Source organism: Diadema setosum, unplaced genomic scaffold (genome assembly GCF_964275005.1).
Source record: "Diadema setosum unplaced genomic scaffold, eeDiaSeto1 scaffold_37, whole genome shotgun sequence".
Lineage (NCBI taxonomy): Eukaryota > Metazoa > Echinodermata > Echinoidea > Diadematoida > Diadematidae > Diadema > Diadema setosum.
The window spans coordinates 166,015-190,755 of NW_027307663.1; the positions used below are offsets into that span (position 1 = coordinate 166,015).

A 24,741-nucleotide genomic window follows, 5' to 3' on the forward strand; every position below is an offset into this window, starting at 1 on the left:
ATTTAGAAAGTGTGTCATATTTCAAATTTCTTGGTATTTTTGTAGATAATAAATTTTCTTGGAAAATACATATGGATCATATTTGCAAAATCATCTCTCGAAATATAGGTGTTATGAACAGACTAAAATGTTATATTCCTGAAAAGACATTACTTGTGTTATACTCCTCTTTGATACTCCCTTACCTTCATTATAATGGAATTTTAGCTTGGGGCAATACACATCACACGCTGCTGAATAGAGTGTTATTATTGCAAAAGAAAGCCCTCCGTATCATTTCCAATTCTCCCACTCGTTCACATACAAATGTATTGTTTAACAGTAATAAGCTACTAAAAATTAACGAATTATTTTTATACAACTTAGGTCAATTTATGTATATGTATGATAACAGTTTACTGCCACCTATCTTTGGTTCTGGGCAATTCCGCAGTTAGATGGACATGACATGGATAAAAGAAATGTGCCTCTTTATCTTACCCTTTAATCTAGGTATCAAAGAAAGCCATGGATGTTCACCAATCATTAGGGTCTTTCAAATTCAGTAGATTTTATTTTTCGTATTTATTGATTTTGCGAGATCTAAAACCATCATTTAAAATGTACATGTGGGACTGGGGACGCTGAAATTCACTTAAATGCAAATTACAGTGGGTTCCTTTGAAATTTTTTTCCTCAAAGTTTTGCTAAAGGGTAAAAGATGAATACATTTAAATACTCCAGAAGTCATGTGACATTTTGTCAATTACAAAAGGGTGAAATGACCTGCGGAATTACTCCGGACAAATGTAACGTTACTAACCGTAACGTTACTAACCATGCTTTTGGGGGTCTATCTAAAAATTATCAGTCGAACTGCTAAAAAAAATTTGCATGAACATTTGTCATGATGCAATAATTGAAATTAATGCAACACTTTGTTTGAAGTAACTTGAATTTTTGCACACTTTTTGTTACAAAACATTGATTTTTTTTGTCATGTCCTTTTTTCGTAACGTTACTAACCAGCCCTTTAAGTTGCTATAGCAATTCTAATATTTCTTGGATTGTGTTCATTCTTTTCTGTATCATAAACCTTGGAAGGATGAACATGTTTTTGACATAATTTTGACTTGAAATTAATAAATGGTAATTTAGTGGTAAAAACAAATATCTAAATTTGTTCAAATGTAACGTTACTAACCGCGGAATTGCCCTTCTATGTTCCAAAAAAATCAATCATTCCATAATTACCCCACCCGACGCTCTAACGAGTTCCATTTACCACTTCTTCTAACGATTCTAGCAAAGAATACACTTATTTACACTGGACCTAATTATTGGAATTCCCTGAACCACGATATAAAATCTGCTCCCTCTATATACTCCTTTAAAAGGAGATTGAAGTTTTTTCTTTTGCAATCCTATAATGACGACCCCCTGAATCAGATTAGTTCATAGGCTTATTTTGTTTCCCGTCCGCAAAATCTTTATTGCCGTTTTTTTTTTTCATTATTGTTACTTTTGCCTTAGCTTTGATTATAAGATCTTCTTTAACTTATACCTCGCAGTTGAAGGGTTTGTTGTATATTCTTCTTTTCTTCTTCTTCTCTTTCTTCCTCTAACCTCCGAGGATCGTTGTCTCTGTTGCTTACTGTTGCTTACTCCTGTCTATTTTGTTACCTCTTCGTCGCGCTGTAGTCTCGTTTCCTGTCGTCTCGTCAAGTCAGTTTTCTTCCCTATAAGTAGTCTTCTTGCTGTCCCAGTCTTGTCTCATGCTCATTATTTCGTTTGTTATTGTTTTGTGTGTAACTGTTTGTCCGTCTGTCTCTTAGTGGGCTGCTAAACTTTTTATGCCAAACTTTTCGTGCTGCTTTGTTGCTATATTTAGTCAAATTTTGCATCGAGTTTTTAATACATGAGGGGCCCACACTCTACAAGCATTGTCTTTTTAGTGGGTCCCTCCGTTTTTTTCACGCAGTGCATATTGACAATTCTTTCATTTTCGTTACTTCTGCAACAATTGCAATGTATTGATACTATTAGTTTTTCTCATTATTGTTGGTTTCTTTGTACGAATTTACATACATTGTTTCTGTCACTCAAGAAAGTGAGATTTATGTCTGTATGATCTTATTGTGGAAAAACGAATAAATTCAAACTTGAACTTGAACTTGAATTGCCCAGAAAAGATAGTTACCATGGCAACGCATTGTTTACCACTGATGAAAGCTTAAATGTTTACACATCTACATACCACAGCGGTCATGTGTGCCAATTTTCAAGCAAAATGCTTATAAAGGAGTTAGGTTAATCGACACATTTTTGTATGATTGGTTAAAAAAAAAAAACTGTTGCCATGGCAACAGATTTTTTAACTCACACATCAAAGGTGTTTTGCACAACTACATATTACATCAATTGATCTTATCCCAAATTCAAACTGAATTGCTACAAAACTGAGAGTAGTTTGATCCACATTTTGTAAGATTTTTATGAAAATCTGCCATTGCCATGGCAACGCATTATACAATACTCAAGAAAAAGGTGTCTTGCATATTTGCCTGAGATAGCGGTCATACATGCCAAATTTGGGGTCAATTGCTCAAAAAATGAGAGAGTAGTTTGATCCACAACATTTTGTAACATTTTTTTTTAATTTGCCGTTGCCATGTGGCAACTCATTATCCAATACACTTGTACTAACGAAAAAGGTGTCTTGCACATCTTACTTTGATAGCGGTCACACATGCTTAATTTGGGGTTAATTGCTCAAAAAATGACAGAGTAGTTTAAACCACAATTTTTTGTGAAAATATGCCGTTGCCATGGCAACGCATTATGCCATACTAACAAAAAAGGTGTCTCAAGATTGCAAATCTACCTTTGATAGCGGTCACACATGCCATATTTGGGGTCAATTGCTCAAAAGATGAGAGAGGAGTTCGATCTACAAGATTTTGCAACAGACCGACCGCCCGACCGCTAGCCCAACTGACCGACCGACCGGCCACACGACCTCAGAGTGATTCCTATCTACCCCCATACACACTTTGTGTGGGTGGGGGTATAAAAATTAGGTGTCCAAAAAATCTATGTTCTGCATGTAAGACAAAAAATTAAAAATGGGCATTTTTTAAACCATAAAATTGCTGTAAAATACCTAAATTTGGAGCAATGAACCTGTAAACTTGTGTGCAGCTACTATGATATTATACAGTTGAACCTCTCGTATCCGGACAAGTCGGGACCGGGGCTCATCCGGATAAGGGATTTGGGCGGATACGGGAGACTCAATGCTTTATATTATGTACATACATACACACTGATGTAGCCCATTGTGGTACCACATGTAGTAATGTGTATACTGCAACCTTTTCATTGTTACATTTGGGGATGTTTCGGGATGTCGAAATGTCTGAAGGTAAGCAATTTGGAAGGAAATTTGATGCAATGTATGTTAATCATATTGGAAGTAATATGTAATTCATGTGTGTTTGGGTAGGAGTTCTCAAGGAGTTGGGAATCCTCCTTTCTTCCCGTAATTATTTTAAAAAATCACGGCGAGATTGCGTCCGGATAATAGAGAGATCCAGATAAAGGGAGGCCGGATAATAGAGGATCAACTGTACCTTCAAAGATGAAAATAGCACTTCATGTCCTAGTCACTACCATTGCATTATAGTTGAATTTAGAATTTTCAGAAGCACACTTTTGCACATTGTGCAGTGTACCCTTGATCTGAGCCACGCCCATCTTATTTTCACGAATCTTGAAATTAAAATGCACTCGAACATTTCTGTTTTACAGAAGTTTATGCTATGGGACGTAGCACTTTTGATGCCCTTTCAAACCACCAGAGAAACAGGCAATACAACTTTGTAATTATTCTTTATAGTTCAATTACGTACCTGGTACTTTTTGTCAGTTACACCACTGATCTGAAACAGGACCATAGACATTTATAGAATGGGTAGCGACAATCCTGCCATCTCATTGGTCCAGAGCTGTGTTGATTTTTACTGGCCGCACACTGAGTCACAGTGGTAAACAAGTTATCCCACAAACAGGGATCTTCCACCTCCCTGCTTGTAGCAAGAGTATGCGCACTTGTAACAAAGGTTCGCGCACTCAGTACGAAAATCCATTTGTGCGAGTATGTCTGTAACAGCATTGTTTTTCATCACCTCAAGATGAAAATGTTGATCATATCTAACATAATCACTTTCCATTGCTACATATGGATGTGAGATACTAAAGTATCAAACTGCATTCAGTGATATCAACTCTAGCTGTGAGAGCAGTTAAAAATGTCCGAAACGTACGTAGACCTGTATGAAATTGCCCAATTGGAATTATTCGCGTGTGTGTGGGTGAGAGGTGCGCATCGAGGAGTGAATTGTGAGGAGGGTGAACGTGAGAAGGCGTTTATAAGAAATGGCTGTGCAACGCTAGGGTCAGTAGGGACCCTGAGGTTGTATTATGTTAACCCTGAATAAATAGTCCGGGAGCCAGCGGGGGTCAGCCTAGCTGAAAAGGTTACCAATTTTTATGTGTATAGCAATTTAGTACATATGCCCCTGAGTATGGAAATGCACGTCTGGCTGGTCATCGGTGGTGGGTGTGGCCAGGAGGGCCACAAAAAGGACCCCCCAAAATTAGGCTAGCCTAGCTGGAAAAGTAACCCCATGAAAACCACTGCAACTTGTTCGTTACACTTACAGGATAAATGAATGACCATTGCCAGACGTTTTAAGTGGTGGGGGGTAGCCGCCAGACGCTCTTAAAGGCCCAACTCCAGCTAGGCTAGCCTAGCTGAAAAAGTAACCTCATGAAAACCACTGGAACTTGTTCGTTACACTTACAGGATAAATGAATGACCATTGCCAGACGTTTTAAGTGGTGGGGGGTAGCCGCCAGACGCCCTTAAAGACCCCAATTTTTCCAGCTAGGCTAGCCTAGCTGAAAAAGTAACCTAATGTAACCCACTGGAACTTATTTGTTACACTTACAGGATAAATGAATGACCATTGCCAGACGTTTTAAGTGGTGGGGGGTAGCCGCCAGACGCCCTTAAAGACCAAACTTTTTCCAGCTAGGCTTGCCTTGCTGAACAAGTAACCTTGTGAAACCCACTGGAACTTGTTCTGTATACTTACAGGATATGCATGACCGTTGCCAGACGTTTTAAATGGTGGTTGTGGGGGGGGGGGGGGGAAGCCGCCAGACGCCCTTAAAGACGCAATTTTTCCAGCTAGACTAAGCTATAGCCTATATATAGCTGGAAAAATAACCTCCTGAAACCCACTGGAACTTGTTCTTGTGATACACTCAAAGGATAATTGAATGATCGTTGCCAGACAATAGCCGCCAGACGCCCCAAAGACCAAACTCTAACCAGCTAGGCTAGCCTAGCTGAAAATTAGGAAAGTAACCCCATGAAACCCACTGGAACTTGTTCTTACACTTACAGAATAAATGCATGACCGTTGCCAGACGCTTTAAGTGGTGGGGCGTAGCCCCCAGACGCTCTCAAAGACACAATTTTACCAGCTATAAGGTTCACATATTTCAGAAATGATAGCAGTGTAATTCCATAACAATACCGCTAGCTTGCGAGTTCACCTGTCTATAATCTATGCATGCCTTATTCTTTTGTTCTGCTTCCTTGAGCCCCAACTCATGCATTCTTATGGTGACTCTCCCATGTCATCATCCTTGTTCATTGCAATTTGCTCTATTTTTTGAAAATATTCTTATTCCTCATCCCAATTATCACAAATTCTGAAACTCTGTCCTCAGTATAACTAATTCATAGTTGTACAAATGTAAACATCTGAGAATCACCCGGAGGTCTCCTTTAATGGGGGAGTTTCTTGAGCGCACATGGAAACATGCTTTGAAATATTAATAGGGCAAGTTTTGAGACAAAATACTGTAGAAATATGAGAATATACAGTGCTGTGGTTTTGGTAGAAGAAATAGGGTATCTGTATTTGTCCTCAGTGATAACCAAAAAACTTATTTGGAAAGAATAATAGACATCAAAAAAGAATTGCCCAATCAAACATGTCGGGATTTTTCTCAAACATCAGTGTTCTCATTTTCTTTGCAGTGTAAAAAAAACAAAAACAAAAAAACAAAAAAACAGGGCCGGGTACAGTATCCGGATGGAAATTGGTGGGATGGGCGTAAACCCGCGGGTATTATAACATACTGACGTGAAAAAAAAACAAGACCAAAAACTACTTTCTTTCTGTGCCCTGGGGAGAAATATTCATCAATTGCATTTTGGAAATGTTAAAAATCACAACTTTTGATGAAATTGTGTCCTACAGTATCTCTTCTTATATGAAGGCTTTTTTTATAATTAAGTTTCTTTCCTCTATGACCATGATAAAACAGACCCCTGATGATTAAAACAAAAGACAATCAAAACTTGGCAAATGAACTCTTTGGACATTAGCAAAAGGGAATACATTAACAGTTTTTGCAAACACTTCATACAATTGTCTAATACTCCATCAAGCTCATAAAAAATACAATTCTACTGCAACAAGAAATCCATTCAGTAAGACTCGTCCTCGGTGTACATAGCTTAAAATGCCAACTTTTAAAAAAATAATGCCCCAGCTCTTAAATTTACTTTGAATAGGGGAAGTAAAGCTCAACATCTTTGGCCTATGACTTTTTAGGTACCATATCACTTTACGGTTGAGGAGATGGGTAAAGAAAAATTATTAACGAAATAAAACTTATAGGAACATGCTTCACATTACCTCACCGTTTTCTTCTCTTAAGAAAGAAACGAAATTTGATAATTGTTCAAGAGTGTTTTTGAACATAGCACACTGCAAAAGCAGAAAAAATCAGTGTTTTTAAGAAACATAACTCACAACAACAAGGAATTCCTGTCGTGTCTAGTATTGCACGTTTTTGGTTTGGAGGGTTTTGGATGCTAATATTTCAAGACAAGTTTATGCTCCGGCACTTCAATGAGCTTAAATGTAAAGTAATGATCAACCTCTCTTGCCAATAAACTCAACATTTGCTGTTCTTCAGTAAAGCATATGACAGAAGCATATGAGAAACATGTCTAAAATTCATATGAATAAGCTCAGTCACAGCAACAACAAAAATATTGTTTTCTATAAACTAATACTGCATGTACTTAGTTTCGAGGGATTAAGATGCAAAATGTTATGACAAAAGCCCCTACGTGGCTACCAGCAATTAAACATCCTTCAACTTCTTTAGCAAATGAGCTCATGTGTATCATCTTCTTGTTGAGAAGACGAAGATGAGTAATGATAAAATAACCAAACTATCAACTTTCCTTAACATATTTTACGTGAAATCATTATTGCCTTCTCGTAACGAAATTGAAAAAAACTGAACATCTGAAATTGTTCAAAATCGCTTCTTGATAACGATGAAAGCAAAAGAAACTTAGTGTTTGTAACCACTATGACACGTGTCTACAGATCTGTCATGCTCATAAGAAACGTAACTCACAGAAATATAATTTTATACAGTAAGTACTTGGTTTGGAGGACATTTAGATGCCAACTTTTCAAGAATAATACACCAGCACTGACATTAACTGATGAAAAAAGGAATGCTCAGCTTCTTTATCCAATTAGCTCATATATAGGTAATTCCTTGTAGTTGAAAAAAAAAAAACGAGTAGACATAAAAATATAGACTTCCCGTAACATGTATCACAGGTCATGATCTCCACATTTCCTCCTCTTAACTTAAAAGAAATAAATATATATTTAAATTTGTTTTAAATGACCTTTAAAGAATATGAAAAAAAAAAATTCTGTGTCTGCAAAGGCTTGACACGTGTCTAATACTGGGTCACGCTCATATTAAACGTAGCTCACAGGAACAAGGAATTCACGTGTGTATAAAATAATACTGCAGAGAGGGTGCAAAGTTGAACCCTTTATTGAGGGTGCGAAAATGTTCCCTTGGGTACATCTTTCCACCCACACAAAGTGGTGCTAGATTGCACCTCTTCGTGAGGGTGCATCTTTCCACCCACATTAAGTGGTGCTAAGTTGCACCTTTCTTGAGGGTGCTTTCTTGCACTCTTTACCTTTCGGCGCACCTTTGCACCCCGTGAAGCCTTTACATCTTGGTGCAACATTACATCCTTTCGTGAGGGTGCAAAGAAACACCCAAAGTTCCAAGATTGTGCCTTGTTTTGAGGGTGCAATCTTGGAACTTTGGATGCTACTTTGTACCCGCAAGAAAGGGTGAAAGTTACACCCTCGGGAGCAACTTTGCCCCCTTGAAAAAGGCGCAACCTCGTACCTTTAACTTTATGCCCGAAGGATGCAAGAATGTACCCTCTCTTGAGGGTGCAACCTTGTGCCTTATTGGTATGATGTTGCACCTATGTGGTGCTTATTTGCTCCATGACTGCTGCAAAATTGCTCCTTCAAAGGAGCAAGTCAGTGTCACTGCCTGCTCCTTTACAGGGGCAATATTGCCCATCATCTCAAGGTGCAACTTAGCATCACAAAATCGGGTACGATTTAGTTCCTTAACTACTCTAAACCTTGAATAGTGCGAACTGATGTAAGCCTATTTGCTCAGCATATAACTTATGTTGTTGTTGCACTCTGCAAAGTAAATAGGATTAGTGTAACTTGGATCTTGTGAATCATGAAATGTGTGTGCGTGCAGAATTTGTGAGTTGTGAAAATGTTAATGTAAAAGTTAACTTAGTTGTGTTTGAATAATATAGGGCAAGTCCAAGATATCGCGCACCTTACGTATGGGACATTCAGAGATTTCAAACCTCTGAAAAGTAATGAAGGAGCACTTGGATTTTATTGTTTATCATCAGGAGGACTGGTATCCCTGAGAAGAGTATTGTGTTTAAGTTTGATGTCATATGACCTTGGGTTAATTATTTTATTAAGAAAAATATGGCAACTTACGTATGGGACCAGAGAAAAACTGGATTTTTCAAAATAAAGTTTGAACTGAAAATTCTCTGAAAGTACCTTACTGATCAAGTTCTGTTTAGAAGTGAAGAAAGGTACAATACTGAAGTATCTTTCAGCAAAGTTTCACTGCAAAAGAATAAAGCATATTTTCATGAAGTTGGTTTAATTAACGAAAGTACACCTTACGTATGGGACATGGCTCAACTTACGTATGGGACATTTGTCTTTAGTGCTCAAATGCATTCATGGGAATGACTTAAAATTTCCCCATAGTGTCATATTCAGTTCCACAAATCATGCTATAACGTGTAACAAATGAAATAGACTTCTAAGTGGGTACTTTCCCGGTTCAGGTACCTAGCAAAAGCTAAAATAAAAGAAATAAAAGTAATTACCAATTTACAATTAAATGTCTTAGTTTGGATTCCGTCATACATTAACAATGTCCTCATGATGTCTACACATACAGATATATACTGACACTCTATTTCTAGCCCATTTGTAATACTCTAGTCAATATGTTTTTTATCAAATGAAAACAAAAATGAGCGAATTCTAGCTTGCGACCTTGATATAGCATACATGTACATGTACAATAACTAATTTGTAGTCTTGATAATTTCAACTTTAGAATCAAATGTCATGTACAATGTAATTTGCAAATACAGTTTGAAGTGGGTACTTTCAGTAGATCTAGGCTTACCTTGCAAGTTGTTTAAGTTTTTATAAAGCTTTATAATTGTTTGAAATTCAGCACAAAACACAACAACAACAAGAATACTTCATTTTGCTCTGTAATCATGTTTTGCCATATGAATTTTAGCTGAACTGCAAAATCAATCAAATTTCAATGAAAGTTTTAGATTTTAAGGAGATAGAAGAATGTATGTACCAATGCTGGCTTTTTTTTTTTTCAAATTGCTTGGCTTCATGTCTATGAAACCAAAGACGACAAAATTTGTGTTACTTTGTACAAACATACATGCTTGTATAGTGATACAGGAAAGATTATCATTTGCACATTCAAGTCTAGATTTGAAACACTTAAGTAACTCACTGATCTGCAACTTACAATTTTGAATAAATTCTAATAACCTCATTTGATCATACACTACCAGATTGCAATGTATGTTGATAATTGTGTAGATTTGGGGTACAAAGTAAAGTATGAGTTGATGAAGGTGTCTCAGAGCACATCTGTCTCTTCAAACACAAAATAGAAAAGAATATTGAATTCCTTATTTGTTTGTGTTATTTGAGTTTTTAGCACTCCAACCACAGAACCAGTATTGATATTGTGGTTTATGGCAAATGTAAACTATAGTCTTCATTTTACAGGATTTTCAGAAATCATGTTCATGACCTTGATAAAGTCATGACATATTCTGAGGGTGAGCAGTTGAAATATATTAACAATCATATCAAAATAAAAAGTATTCTCATCGGGATTTTCCTTTGCTATCAACTCTAGTAATGACAAAGTTACCTGCTGTCACCTTAGTGATTTTTCTTTTCAGCAAGACCTATAATGTTGTCATTGATGAGTGCTATAAGCACAATTGTTTTAATTTCCCTTTTGAGGCTGTACAACCTGTAGTACATGGTGAACAGTGTACTGCACCTAAAATGACACTCAGAGAATCCATTCTCTTGGACAAAGTCATTTTGTAGAGGGGTAAAGTTGAAAATGATAACTGAATTAAGAAAATGTCCAATATCAAAATGTTAACAGGGAATGTTAATTTAAGACCAGCTGCACAGCCTCTAATGAAAATAAGAAAATACAAGTATAAATGAATATTCTTTATTTTCCTTTCTTAATCATAGAATGACTCAATAATGCTGTTCTTACACTCTCCCTGAGGTCAACTGAGTAGGAGAGGCAGATATATAGACATGTCCTTCAGAGTAGGTGCAAAGATAACCATTAACCAAACAAATGTAAGGACTTAATAGCATCCATGTCAAAAGGTGGTTTTCCCATTCACTTTGCATGTAATGTCCCATACGTAAGGCATTTGTCCCATACGTAAGCAAACTTTAATTAGTTATAAGATGAAGGACTAATTAAATTTCCACATTTAGTTTTGCTAATCTGGAGTTGAAATGAATAAATTAGAACTTCCTAAAGTATGATTGGTCAATGTTAGAAATCTTCAGAAAAAACTTAAAAAAACATACTCAAATCCTTACGTATGGGACACTATGTTCTGGGAAAGTGCATAATTTGCATAATTAATGTGCTGACCTTGTCTTACCAATTGCAGATTATACTAGCTCATACAGGGGTCATGTCCATAAAGGAACCAGGTCAAGGACAAATTCAACTGATTTTAGATGAATATTTATAATTTGTCCCATACGTAAGGTTTGTTTTTGATTTATGCAAATCAAGGCCATATTTCTTGCATAAATTTGCATAATTCAATATTTTCTTTGCTGGAAATATACGATTTAACTCTTTGGCTACAACATGATATCAATAACTTTTTGATTAAATCAAGATGAATTTTGAGCATCTGAGGGGACATTATCTTGGACTTGCCCTATACTGAAACCAAAAATTTACCCAATTACCTTTTCAATAAGGTGAGCACTATATCTATCAAACAGTTAACCTTCTCGGCAAGAGTATACATCTGCATGTATAAGGAAGAGGTGAAAATATGATATGCAGTTGTCTGGATACGTTTTATTCAAAACGTTCTTGAATGCGTACTTATTCACATAATCTACAAGAATAACATATGCTTCTTACCAGTACTCAAAGCCTCTAAAACAAGAGCATGCTTCTTACACTTCTAAAGTATACACCATATCTTAAAAACTAAATGTAAGAGGATTTAAGAAGCTGTTTGTATGCATTCAAACGAATCCATATTTCTATCTAAAATCTAAAACGTGTCTTGTAAAAGGGGAATTCGTTTTATAATGACGATGCCAATTGTCTTAAAGTCCTTATCACGACATGTCTTGGAGTTCACGCTTATTGAAAACATGAGATTCTTGGCACGTAGATTACAACTATGGTTTAAAGAGTTAACTGAGATACGCATACCGTATACGGCATTTCGATGAAAACAATTAAATACAACTTCGGTACTGTAAATAATATGAAAATCAAACTTGATACCAGCCCTTATCGACAACCAATACAGACTATGGAGGACTGCAGTTATAATTGTGTTCAGATATTGTTTTGGGTGATACACGCATGCCGACTGATTTAGGATCAATTCGAGTCCCTCGAGCTGAGATTCCGGAACTGCAATGAGCAAACCATCATGATGCATAACAAAGTGACTGAGATAATGCATGCACCAGTTTCTGTTTCGTTGTTCTATACACAGAAAGTTGTTTCGTTTTCCAATCCTGTCCAGGCACACAGAGATTTACAGAATTCAATCATCTTTGGCTATAACGCCTTGGTCGCGTGCAAAATGAATGCAGCTTATCTAACTTAACCTGTAGTTACTGAATAGGGGACTACTGTATATTCAATTTATACATTATTAATCGGATGATAGAACCTGTCAAAGAGTAAATTGCGGATTATACCATTGTCAAATTCATTTTCTGTTCTATACATAGTATCAATGGAATGTTATGAACCACTTCAGCATTACCAATCATTATCATAATTATTTCCCTGAAACGGCTGCATTTGTATGAGCGGGAAGAGTTTGGCATCATTCATAGCAAGAGTCGTGACTACAAAAGTAAATACATGTATTAAAATACAAGGTTTTAGGACACTTTGAATCATCCCCCCCCCCAAAAAAAAAAAAAACAACAACTTAGTGAAATGTTGTACAATGTATGCCCTACTTCCATTAACCTATGATCTTTGACCTTTGAATACATGGCCCGCATTTTTTTCAACGAATAGGCATTTGGATGCAACGTAGGTATTATATAAAAGAAAAAATGTTTTAGGAAAATACATTTAACCACTTCAGAAATAATTATGGAACAAATAGCAAAATATTGACACGTTCACTTCTTCCGTAATGACATGACAGAGAACTTTCCTCACGGAATCGTTCTGCCGTAATTCATGAGCAAGTCATGGATATAATTATACTTAGTTCGATTAAAAGTATACATTGAGTCATTGCAAAAGCATCTAATGAAAAGTATGCTTCAGAACTACATCATTGTCATTTATTCTATATATAACACTAATAATATAGAGCTATTGGTCCGCCATATTGCCTAACAGGTCGTTGTCCTCCTACCACGTTTGTTTAGCAAATAAGGCACAGAATTTAATTTTGCACTTGTTGCCAAAGACTCTAATCTTCTTTACCGCTATTCTCAGACATGTATGCTGGTGCTGTATGAATTAGAAACGGAAGCTTACAAATTAATTTAATATTCACCATTTAACAAGGCAAAAGCGATGTAATGTCTCGTCCACATATCGACTTTGTGATTACAGAGATTTTCAAATGGCATAGGCCTAGTTCATTGACTTTTTGACTGTTGACGTAGTCGGACTTCACCAATATTAACACTTGACAGCAATCATTAGATGATCTGAGGAGTGAATTTGGTGATCATATAGCTCAAAAGTGTGGAAAGTTATTGAAAGAACACCGGAATACTATGTCGACAGTGTTTATCAGGTGAGATACAAACATAGAACAAGTTCCAGTGGGTTTCAGGAGGTTACTTTTCCAGCCAGGGTTATAGTCTAGCTGGTAAAATTGGGTCTTTGAGGGCATCTGGCGGCTACACCCCCCCCCCCCCCTCCCCCACTTCTTAAAACGTCTGGCAACGGCCATGCATATATCCTGTAAGTGTAAATAACACGTTCCAGTGGGTTTCATTAGGTTATATTTTCAGCTATAGGCTAGCCTATATAGCTGGAAAAAGTTTGGTCTTTAAGGGCGTCTGGCGGCTACCCCCCACCACTTAAAACGTCTGGCAATGGTCATGCATTTATCCTGTAAGTGTAACGAACAAGTTCCAGTGGGTTTCATTAGGTTACTTTTTCAGCTAGGCTAGCCTAGCTGGAAAAATTTGGGTCTTTAAGGGCGTCTGGCGGCTACCCCCCACCACTTAAAACGTCTGGCAATGGTCATTCATTTATCCTGTAAGTGTAACGAACAAGTTCCAGTGGGTTTCATGAGGTTACTTTTTCAGCTAGGCTAGCCTAGCTGGAAAAATTTGGGTCTTTCAGGGCGTCTGGCGGCTACCCCCCACCACTTAAAACGTCTGGCAATGGTCATTCATTTATTCTGTAAGTGTAACGAACAAGTTCCAGTGGGTTTCATGAGGTTACTTTTTCAGCTAGGCTAGCCTAGCTGGAAAAATTTGGGTCTTTAAGGGCGTCTGGCGGCTACCCCCCACCACTTAAAACGTCTGGCAATGGTCATTCATTTATCCTGTAAGTGTAACGAACAAGTTCCAGTGGTTTTCATGAGGTTACTTTTTCAGCTAGGCTAGCCTAGCTGGAGTTGGGCCTTTAAGAGCGTCTGGCGGCTACCCCCCACCACTTAAAACGTCTGGCAATGGTCATTCATTTATCCTGTAAGTGTAACGAACAAGTTCCAGTGGTTTTCATGGGGTTACTTTTCCAGCTAGGCTAGCCTAATTTTGAGGGGTCCTTTTTTTGGCCCTCCTGGCCACACCCACCACCGATGACCAGCCAGACGTGCATTTCCATACTTAGGGGCATATGTACTAAATTACTATATACATAAAAATTGGTAACCTTTTCAGCTAGGCTGACCCCCGCTGGCTCCCGGACTAAAAGTCGTTTCTATTCATTGAAAACATTCATTCAAAAGTGACGTAAGCCTAGATCTAGTATCGGGTACCCTAGGGTACTCCTGTCTGACTTATAGACCCCAGATCTGGTTTGTACATCTGTATGAACTGATGTGAATTCTGAACATTTCACTGTAAATAGTATGCGGTACTGCATTAATTTTTACATACAGTGTAAAAACCAAGCAGCACCAATGCAACGGCAATGCAAAAGTTTGACCTCTCATGCCAGATTCGACCATGATCTGATGTCAGACACTGATGTCTTACATGGCCATGCTTTTTCTCATCATTCTTGACAGTCAAGAATGATGAGAAAAAGCATGGCCATGTATGGTTCGACCTACTATTCATCAACCGCCTCTATTTGTAACCACTATTTCACCAAAAATATTCAACAGATTTACCTCAATTTCGTCTCACTTTGGGAGAAAATATCGCAGATCCTTACCCCATGCTCAGATTGTCGCTCAGTATCCTACGCACGTAAATCTCGGTGATAAACACAGGCAAGGTTTTTTTTGTGCGCCCGTGGTAGCTCATTTTTTAAACCGACAGCCTGCTTTCCCATTGAAAATCATGTAAATCCAGTTAATGGGCAAATATGTGTTAAAACAATAATTACCAAACTGTACATGTATTATGGGGATTTCCTTTAATTCTTTTTCCTTCTGTTTCCTCAGGTTATTTACCTTATACCTGTATCCCCCTAATTTTTTCTTGATTTGTATTAATTCATGCTTGAATGTTCCAGCGTATTGTGCCCCGTCCCGGCCCATGCATATTTCAGATTTTATACGCGAGAAAGCCATTGAGTGAGGGTGCGATCTAAAAATAGGTGGTTGATGAGTAGCTAGTAGACATAATTACTATACTGATGTAGGTTTTACAATGTACCTGTTCCTGTAGCTGACAGTCAAACTTTGGAAAGCAGAGATGCTAAGTTGAAAAAATGTTCATGAGTGAGAATTTCATGACTCGATCTGCATCTTGGCGTGCGCGCATGTGCGCGAGTGAGCAAGGGAGGGAGTGGGAGGGGGGTATCCCCCCTACTCCACAGCAGGAAGCTTTTTCAATTTTGAACTCTTACTGGTGCGATCTGGTGCATACTTCAGTGACTATTTTATACTTATTTTGAAAGACAAAGACAGGGAAATATACTGTCAATTGCAACTACACTGTAAAACATGATATATTCGCAGCACGAAATTTTCGCGAATTGGAGCCGACGGCCTTTTTCGTGGCATTAAATTTTCGCGAATTCTTGGCGCTCGCGAAATTCGCGAAATTGAAATGCACGCGAACCATCGTTTTACAGAATCACTTGTCTTTAATCCTTCGATGCGTGAGAAAGAAGAGTGGCATGCTAGCCATGAGATCGTGAGAAGGACCCTATAATGCTAGAGTCTCACGCAGAATGCATGGGTCGCTTTGGGAAAGTGTTGGTCGAATTATGGGCAGTTTGCTTTGGAATTAAAGATCTTACCATTGACATGTAATCACTGGTAATGACGTAGAGGAGCTACCCCCCGTCTCTAACTGTGAAATAACACAGCTAACGCCGAACGAGAAACGTTCCCACAGTATAACTGTATACTGTATAAAAGGAGCACCCCGAGCCGGGGTTAAATACCTCGTCCCCGGTACATGGGACTATGTACACCAAGTCATTGGGTGTCCGGACAGGTTGTGGGACCAGACGCGTACTGTAAAGTGCGTCTGGTGTTGACGCGCCTACGTAAACAGTTGTTTGTCAGTGAGGAGGTGTGCGTCAATGCGCATTCAAAGTAAAACAAGAGACCCGCGAGTCTAGCGCTCACCTGAGTATCGCAAGTTCACCTTTCACGCAGTCACTAATCTAAATTATTCACAGCTCTACCAAAATTTGACCAGGCATTCTCAAGTAGAAGATGAAAATGTACAATAAGGGCCCAAATTTTTTAAGATTCCTTAATTATTGGGGATTGGGGCCCCCTGGGGCCCTCTGGGTGGAGCATGGTGCCCATTTTGATAAATTTAGATCCTGACCCCCTAGGGATGCTACCTGCCAAGTTTGACGAAAATCCATCATGAGGTTTTCAGGAAGAAGATGAAAATGTACAATTCAGGCCCCAATTTGGACCTTCCCAACCACCCCCCCCCCCCACCCCTGCCCCCAAGAGGGGCACCCCTGGATCTCCTATGAACAAACTCAAAACTACAGTCATTAATGTACTCACTCATAGTATTATCTTAGCTCTATAACTTCTGATTCTAGAGAAGATTTTTAAAGATTCCTTCATTTTGGGGGTTTAGCCCCCCCCCCCCCAGGGGGCCCCCTGGGTGGGGCATGGTGCCCATTTTAACAAATTTTAACAAATCCTAACCCCTTAGGGATGCTACCTGCCAAGTTTGGTGAAAATGGGTTATGGGGTTCTAAAGAAGAAGATAAAAATGTACAATTTAGGCCCCATTAAGACCCCTCCTCACCCCTGGGTCCCAAGGGGGGCACCCCTGATTCTGCCATGAACAAACTTGAAACTACAGTCATCAATGTACTAACTCATAATATTAACTTAGCTCCATCTCTTCTGCTTCTAGAGAAGAACATTTTTAAAGATTCCTTAATTTGGGGGGGGGGGGGGGGGGTTGCCCCCCTGGGGGCCCCCTGGGTGGGGCATGGTGCCTATTTTAACAAATTGAGTTCCTAACCCCCTAGGGATGCTACCGTACCTGCCAAGTTTGGTGAAAATGGGTCATGGGGTTCTCAAGAAGGAGATGAAAATGTACAATTTAGGCCCCATTAGAACCCCTCCCCACCCCCTCCCCTGGGTCCCAAGGGGGGCACCCCTGATCCTGCCATGAACAAACTTGAAACTACAGTCATCAATGTACTAACTCATAGTATTAACTTAGCTCTATCACTTCTGGTTCTAGAGAAGAAGATTTTTACAGATTCCTTAATTTTGGGGGGTTGGGCCCCCCCCCCCCCCTTTGGGGGCCCCCTGGGTGGGGTATGGTGCCCATTTTAACAAATTGAGTTCCTAACCCCCTAGGGATGCTACCTGCCAAGTTTGATGAAAATCGGTCCTGGGGTTTTCAAGAAGAAGATGAAAATGTAAAAAGTTTACGCGCGATGCGCGACGGACGACGGAACGACGCACGACGGGCGCCGGACGAAGGGCGATCGCAATAGCTCACTTGAGCCTTTGGCTCAGGTGAGCTAATAAGCAAGTCCGTACGCGAGAGTCTTAAGTGTCCGGACACCCAACCCCCCATCCTACAATGTAGGTTTAGGGGGTGCTTAAGAAGGACTTAAGTGCGACTGGTGAAGATCAGTTTATCTTGTGTGCTATATGAATGATGGGGGGTTGCGTACCTGGACACTTAAGAAGTTGAGATTTAGTTGAATTTTTCACATTGCCATTCTCAATAAAAATATTCCAATACACACTGATGAGGTTCTGAAAATGATACAGTAAGGGTACCGGTTTTCAACACTTCAGCACATTTCCTTGTTTACCATCAATACTGCACCTCTTTACCTCGGAATTTCGATATGAAGTTGAGCTACAAAGGCCAATAATAATATATATATGCCGTAAACGAATCCCCATTTGAATGCACTCGTGTTCAGTTTTGAAGCGATTTCCGTAAAGCCGTCGCTGGCATCAGATTTTGCCATACCGCACCCAGCATCACATTTTTCGACACAATCACAGCGCGCGCATCACACATAAAATCACATGGCGCGTACAGTACGCATACACTGCATTGTGGACGCAAACCAGCAATCATACCAGCGCAAGAACTTGTTGTTTCCTCTATAACATGTCTTAATATGAGAATGTCGAAATCTGGTGCCACATTCTCTGAAGCCAATTCTCTTTCTACAAGTTTGCTCATTTATCACGAATTCAGCCATAAAATTACTAAAGACGATTATGAATTCAAACATCAGGATTTGGGAAACAACTGATACTAAAGTAAGATAACCGGCACGGGTGAATTTGATTTCAGCGCTGCCAACATTGGAAACTAGTTGAGAGTGAGACTCGATCCCATAGGCCAATGCTATAATTTAGGAGTCAAAATGAGTGAGATCAATAGAAATGCATGCAAATGAAATAAAGTTTTAGAGTGAGAAAGGACCAAAATGAGTGAGTCTTACTCTCAATGAGTGAGAGTTGGCAGCCCTGTGATTTTAAGGCTTCTTCTCTTCTTCTTGCTTGTGGTCTGTCTGTCTGATCTGTCATCTTGAGTCTTATGCAGTGAAGACTGCCTCCCTCAGCCAGGACCTGGCAGCAGGGGTGAGGCTACGGAGGGCAGTCCATCCTCCCGCCAGGCGATGGATGGTGAATTTAAGGCGATGTATACAAAATGCATCATATTGTTTTGAACCCCTAAAAATGGCCGATCGACACTGTGACACTGTGTTACTTTTCTCATTATGTGGAAATGATGGAACTGGAAGGGAAGTAAAATACCTGTACAACAAGGCAGATTATGACGCAATGCGGGATACCCTTGGTGCCGTTGACTGGGAGGCGGAACTCGGTTCAGGATCTGTGGATGATTCCTGGCTGTTTTTTAAAGAAAAGGTAAATTCTGTACTAGATAGATACACACCAAAGAAGGATCTTAAGAAAGGCAAGAAGAAGAAATCATGGATGGATGCTAGCACTCTCAATCTAGTAAGGGAAAAACATAGACAATTTAGAAAGCTGCAAGATATGTTGAGAGTGCAGACTAACTCACAGTACAATAGTCATGATATCAATATGCAAAGACTGTGCTACACTCGTGCACGGAATCAAGCCAGATGGGCGTGTAGAAAAGCAGTTCGTAACTTTGAAAGTCGTATAGCATCTGGATCAAAACAGTGCCCTAAAGCTTTTTGGTCGTATGTGAAATCGAAGACTACTGTTCGTGAGTCTGTTGCCAATCTTAAGAAAAGTGATGGGAGCATCACCTCTTCAAGCAAAGAGAAAGCAGAGGTATTGCAAGGTGTATTCACATCAGTATTTACACAAGAGGATCTGGAGGATATGCCGGACCCACCGGTAGTTGAGTTTGACCATCCACTCTCAGATTTTGCCATATCGACTAAGGATGTGTTTGACCTGCTCCACAATCTCCAACCGAGTAAATCCCCGGGACCTGATAATCTTCACCCTCGCATACTCAAAGAATTAGCAGATGTCATCTCTGAACCTCTTGCCATCCTTTTTAAGGAGAGTCTTGAAACAGGTAATTTACCAAAGGATTGGAAGAGTGCTAACGTGACTCCGATTTTCAAGAGGGGTAGTAAGGCAGATGGAAAAAACTATAGGCCAGTAAGCTTAACCAGTGTGGTGTGTAAGTTGTTTGAAAGCCTGCTGAGAAAGCAAGTTGTTAATCATCTCCAAAGGAATGATCTTCTTTCTGATCATGAGCATGGTTTCATTGCTGGGCGGTCATGCATGACAAACTTGTTGGAAGTGTTGGATGAATGGACACAAATACTAGAAGAGGGTGGTACTGTTGATGTTGTGTATATGGATCTAATGAAAGCTTTTGATACCGTTCCCCACCAGCGCTTGCGCTGTAAATTGGAGGCATATGGCATTCAGGGCAAAGTCCTTGCTTGGATTAGATCTTTTTTACTTGGCAGACGCCAAAGGGTCGTGGTCAGTGGTCAGAAATCAGGTTGGTCAGCTGTCTCAAGTGGAGTACCACAAGGGAGTGTACTTGGCCCGATTCTGTTTGTAGTGTACATAAATGACCTCCCAACATGTGTTCGGTCTAGCTCAAAACTCTTTGCAGATGACACAAAGTTGTATGTGCGCTCAGATAAGCCAGGAGCTACTGAGCAGCTGCAAGAGGACTTAGAGGCACTTGAGTCATGGGCAGATAGATGGCAGCTTCGTTTCCACCCTGACAAATGTGTTGTAATGAAAATTGGTCGGTCATGTTCAGACTCCCAATATGTCATGAAGAAAGGGTCTGACACAATTGTCTTGGCTCAAACAAAAGCTGAGAAGGATTTGGGTGTTTTAGTGGACTCACAATTGACATTCAAGGACCATATTTCCCAAGCTGTTGCAAAGTCAAATAAGCTGTTAGGAATTATTAGGAGATCCTTTGTATATTTGGATGAGGATACTGTTAAGCTCTTGTTTAAAGGCATTGTGAGACCCATCTTGGAATATGGTCAAGCTGTGTGGTCACCTTTCAAGCTAGGTGAACAAAGAAGACTTGAAAGTGTTCAGAGAAGGGCGACTAAAATGATTCCGGGGATTAGGCATTTGTCCTACTCTGAACGTCTACGCCACCTTTCACTGCCATCTCTCAGTTACAGGCGAAAAAGAGGGGACATGATTGATGTGTACAAGTATCTACATGGACACTATCACACAAAGGTTGACATGTTCTCTCATAATAGTAATGGACGAACACGTGGTCATTCTATGAAACTGGGAAAACGGTTTGCAAGGTTAGATGTCAGAAAGTATTTCTTTGCTAACAGAGTTGTTGGTATGTGGAACTCTCTCCCAGAAGAAGTGGTCTCTGCTTGTTCCATAAATGCCTTTAAGAATAGGCTAGACAAGCACTGGAAAGGTGTTGTGTTTGCTTATGACTGATTGGGATAGTCATTACATGTATGTGTATTGGTACATAATACTAGTACATGCTCTTGGTCTTCAGTAGCTGTCAACTCCTGCCATACACTGTAGGTCATTTTTGGTAATAACACAAATACGCAATAGAAGTTGAGCTGTTAATAAATAGAAGGGTAACAGCGCTGGACAATTGCTTGATTGGAAAGAGAGCATCAAGAGAGAACTCTACCTGATCGATGAACAGGCTCTGTCCTACACCATCGTTCCGGAAAAGTAAAGTAAAGTAAGTAAAGTGTGTAGGTCTATATGACTAGAAATGTGATTGTTATCTTGTTGAAGTCAGACATTTGTACCGAGTACTGAATTTAATAAGAATTATCTGCTGGGTGTCGAAATCTGGGTCCTGTCGAAAACTGGTGCACTACTTAACAGTTCTTCCAAAGCAAAGCAAACAAAATCAATTTTTATCGTAACGAGAGAACTTAAATGAAACCCTTGCAAATATATTTTGAACGTTGTAGCCAGCCTCCATGTAGACTCTACTGTCTATGGAAATGGATTAACACTGAAGTTTGTTTCTGACTTCTGACGCGCACAAGTTTCACATCGCGCGTGTGATAAAATATTGCACGCTTCTTCTGGTTGACAAATCATGAAACAAATCGCTGAATTCTGCTTTAGAAAAGTTACGGTACCTCAAAAATTGGTAGAAAATATCTATTCAAAAGCCATTGTATTTTATGCTTATTTCATGGGATTTTATTGTGTTTGTGGAAGAAAATTTTTAGTCTGGTCCCACAACTTGTCCAGTCCCACAACGCTTGTGATACTTATCGGAATCTCAATGATCAGCACAAGAACTGGGTCCCACAAAGGTTGATACAATGACAACTCCCGGTGGAATGGCATTGTCATAGACCAATGACAAGAATCCAGCTTCCTGATTGCCTGTTGCTATTGAAAGTTGCCATTCCAGCAAGAGTTGCCATCCTAACATCTTTAAAAACGGGGCCCAGATCACCAGTCGCACTTAAGTCCTCAACTAAGAACAGCTTTGTAAAACACCTCCCTGCAAGGAAGTAGGCCTAGGCTAAGTTTATAAGAACTTTTTAGCCCTAACTTAGTAGGCCTAGGTCCTAGTAGTTGTTTGTAAAAATCGGGGTTGGGGGGAATAGACGGATTTTCGTGTCTAGAACACCTAGAAAACAAATTAGGATGGATGGATCCCCGTTAGGATAGGCCCTAGAATTTCTAGAGAAGTCTAAGATAGTTGGGTGTCCAACACATCAATGTGTGTTTTTCCCACACATCAGTAGCCAGCTATCAAATGATTGACAATATGTTTTTCTATCAATAAATTTAGGCCTACTGACAATAGAAACGCGTGGAAAATCGGGGTTTTGTAGTTTAAACTCAGTAATTTAGATTTGTCAATGTTAACATGAAACACTTTAGCAGGGCTTGTTTTTCCATTGTAGACCTAATCTCGAGCAAGATGCTCAGCTTACATACCTGTCATAGTCATTGCTAGCAAAGCTAGTGTCGTCAGCAGTGTAAATAAGCAAACAATGGCACTATCGCTGTGATGAGATGAATTGAACTCCATGATACATCCACCATCTTGCGTCGTCATGATCAAAGATAGGGAGCTTTCAAAGAGATTTTTCTCCTCCCCACCACTAGAGGGCGGACTCTACAATGGAGTCAGTGATTTCATGGGGGCCGCCCACAGAACTCTTACACAAGAGTTCTGTGGGGCCGCCGCGCGCCATAGCTCACTTAACAATGGCGGACTTTGCGTACTATGTATACATTTCTACAGCGCGTATTACGCGAACTTCTGAACTTTTACGCGAGTACCAAAGAGATTTTTCTCCTCCCCACCACTAGAGGGCGGACTCTACAATGGAGTCAGTGATTTCATGGGGGCCGCCATAGCTCACTTAACAATGGCGGACTTTGCGTACTATGCATACATTTCTACAGCGCGTATTACGCGAACTTCTGAACCTTTACGCAAGTACGCACTTGATTTTGGCTGCTCCTTGGTTGCTCGTTTGCTAGCGTGTTAGCAAGAGGGGTGAGCCTACCGTTGTACCGCCTCGTTGTCATCCAATGCTCCCCTTGCGCTCACAAAACAATAGTACAGGGCGTATGAAGACTCCGCACTCTAGCAGTCACTGGGGAAAATCTCTTTGGCGAGTACGCACTTGATTTTGGCTGCTCCTCGGTTGCTCCTTTGCTAGCGTGTTAGCACGAGGGGTGACTTGAGCCTACCGTTGTACCGCCTCGTTGTCATCCAATGCTCCCCTTGCGCTCACAAAACAATAGTACAGCAGGGCGTATGAAGACTCCGCACTCTAGCAGTCACTGGGGAAAATCTCTTTGGGAGCTTTAGATTTTAGACGCACGCGCGGACGTTCAAAGAGATAAAAAAAAAACATGATCTGAGCGTGCGCAGCAACTTGATCCGCACAGATAAATGTTTTTTTTTTCTCTTTGAACGTCCGCGCGTCTAAAATCTAAAGCTCCCTATTAAATGATAGAGCGCCGCCAAGCGGCGCAAGATCAACCGAAAACACCACCGAACTAAAACATAGTGGAATGCGTGTTCACCCAGGAAATACGCAGCCACCAAAACTTGCTACCACCGCCATTTTGATAGGGCAATTTTTCCTTATATGGAGTGCACGCTATGTGGATCCAACCACTCTCTCATTTTCGATTGTTCATGCACGCGTCATATCGCGCACCCCACCCCCACTTCCTCATCAATCGCGCACGCACTGGTAACACGGGAGGTATATGGTATGATCAAGGAGGTATGTTCAATTCGGTGTAATAATGGCATAGATAAAAATGGCAGTGGTAAAAATGGCAGAGGTAAAAATGGCAGAGGTAAAAATGTCAGAGGTAAAAATGTCAGAGGTAATAAAGGCAGAGGTAAATAATTAAGACAGTGGTACAAATGTCAGAGGTAAAGTTGTCAGTGGTCGAAATGTCAGTGGTCAAAATGCCAGAGATAAAAATGTCATTGATAAAAATTTAGTCGTAGAAATGCAAGATGACGAGGTTAAAGTGACAGAGATTTTATTTTCCTTCATGTTTCTGACACTTTTCTAGCAATACGCGCTTTTCGTGCCTTCTCCTGAAATAATTAAAGCACGGGGGAGACCGGGCAGAAATGGGACACGGGGAGAAATATAAACTCATGTATATAAGTTGAAAAATGGTCGGCAAGTCAACAATCCAATTATATCAGTATGAGCCTCGGTACACCTGAAAAAGGACATATTGACTACCATACAGCTCTACAGGTATCTTGTCAGTAAAATATCAAACTTAGATCTCGTAGGTCCTATACTATGTTAATAGGTATTTTAATAAGTGTGCAAACTTCTGAAAATAAAATTGCTTGATAACAGACATGCAGGTATGAAAAA

The 24,741-nt window shown here is 39.7% G+C and overlaps 1 long non-coding RNA gene across 1 annotated transcript in view; it reads right to left on the reverse strand.

Moving 5' to 3' along the window:
• The window catches only part of LOC140245815 (uncharacterized), a 46,093-nt gene extending 23,134 nt beyond the window's left edge, over window positions 1-22,959 (reverse strand). Inside the window, exons 1-2 of the long non-coding RNA XR_011902380.1 lie at window positions 22,811-22,959; window positions 19,184-19,279 (exon numbers count right to left, since the gene is read on the reverse strand). This is a non-coding gene — a long non-coding RNA (uncharacterized lncRNA). The remainder of the gene's footprint in view (window positions 1-19,183; window positions 19,280-22,810) is intronic.
• Window positions 22,960-24,741: the final 1,782 nt, after the last annotated feature.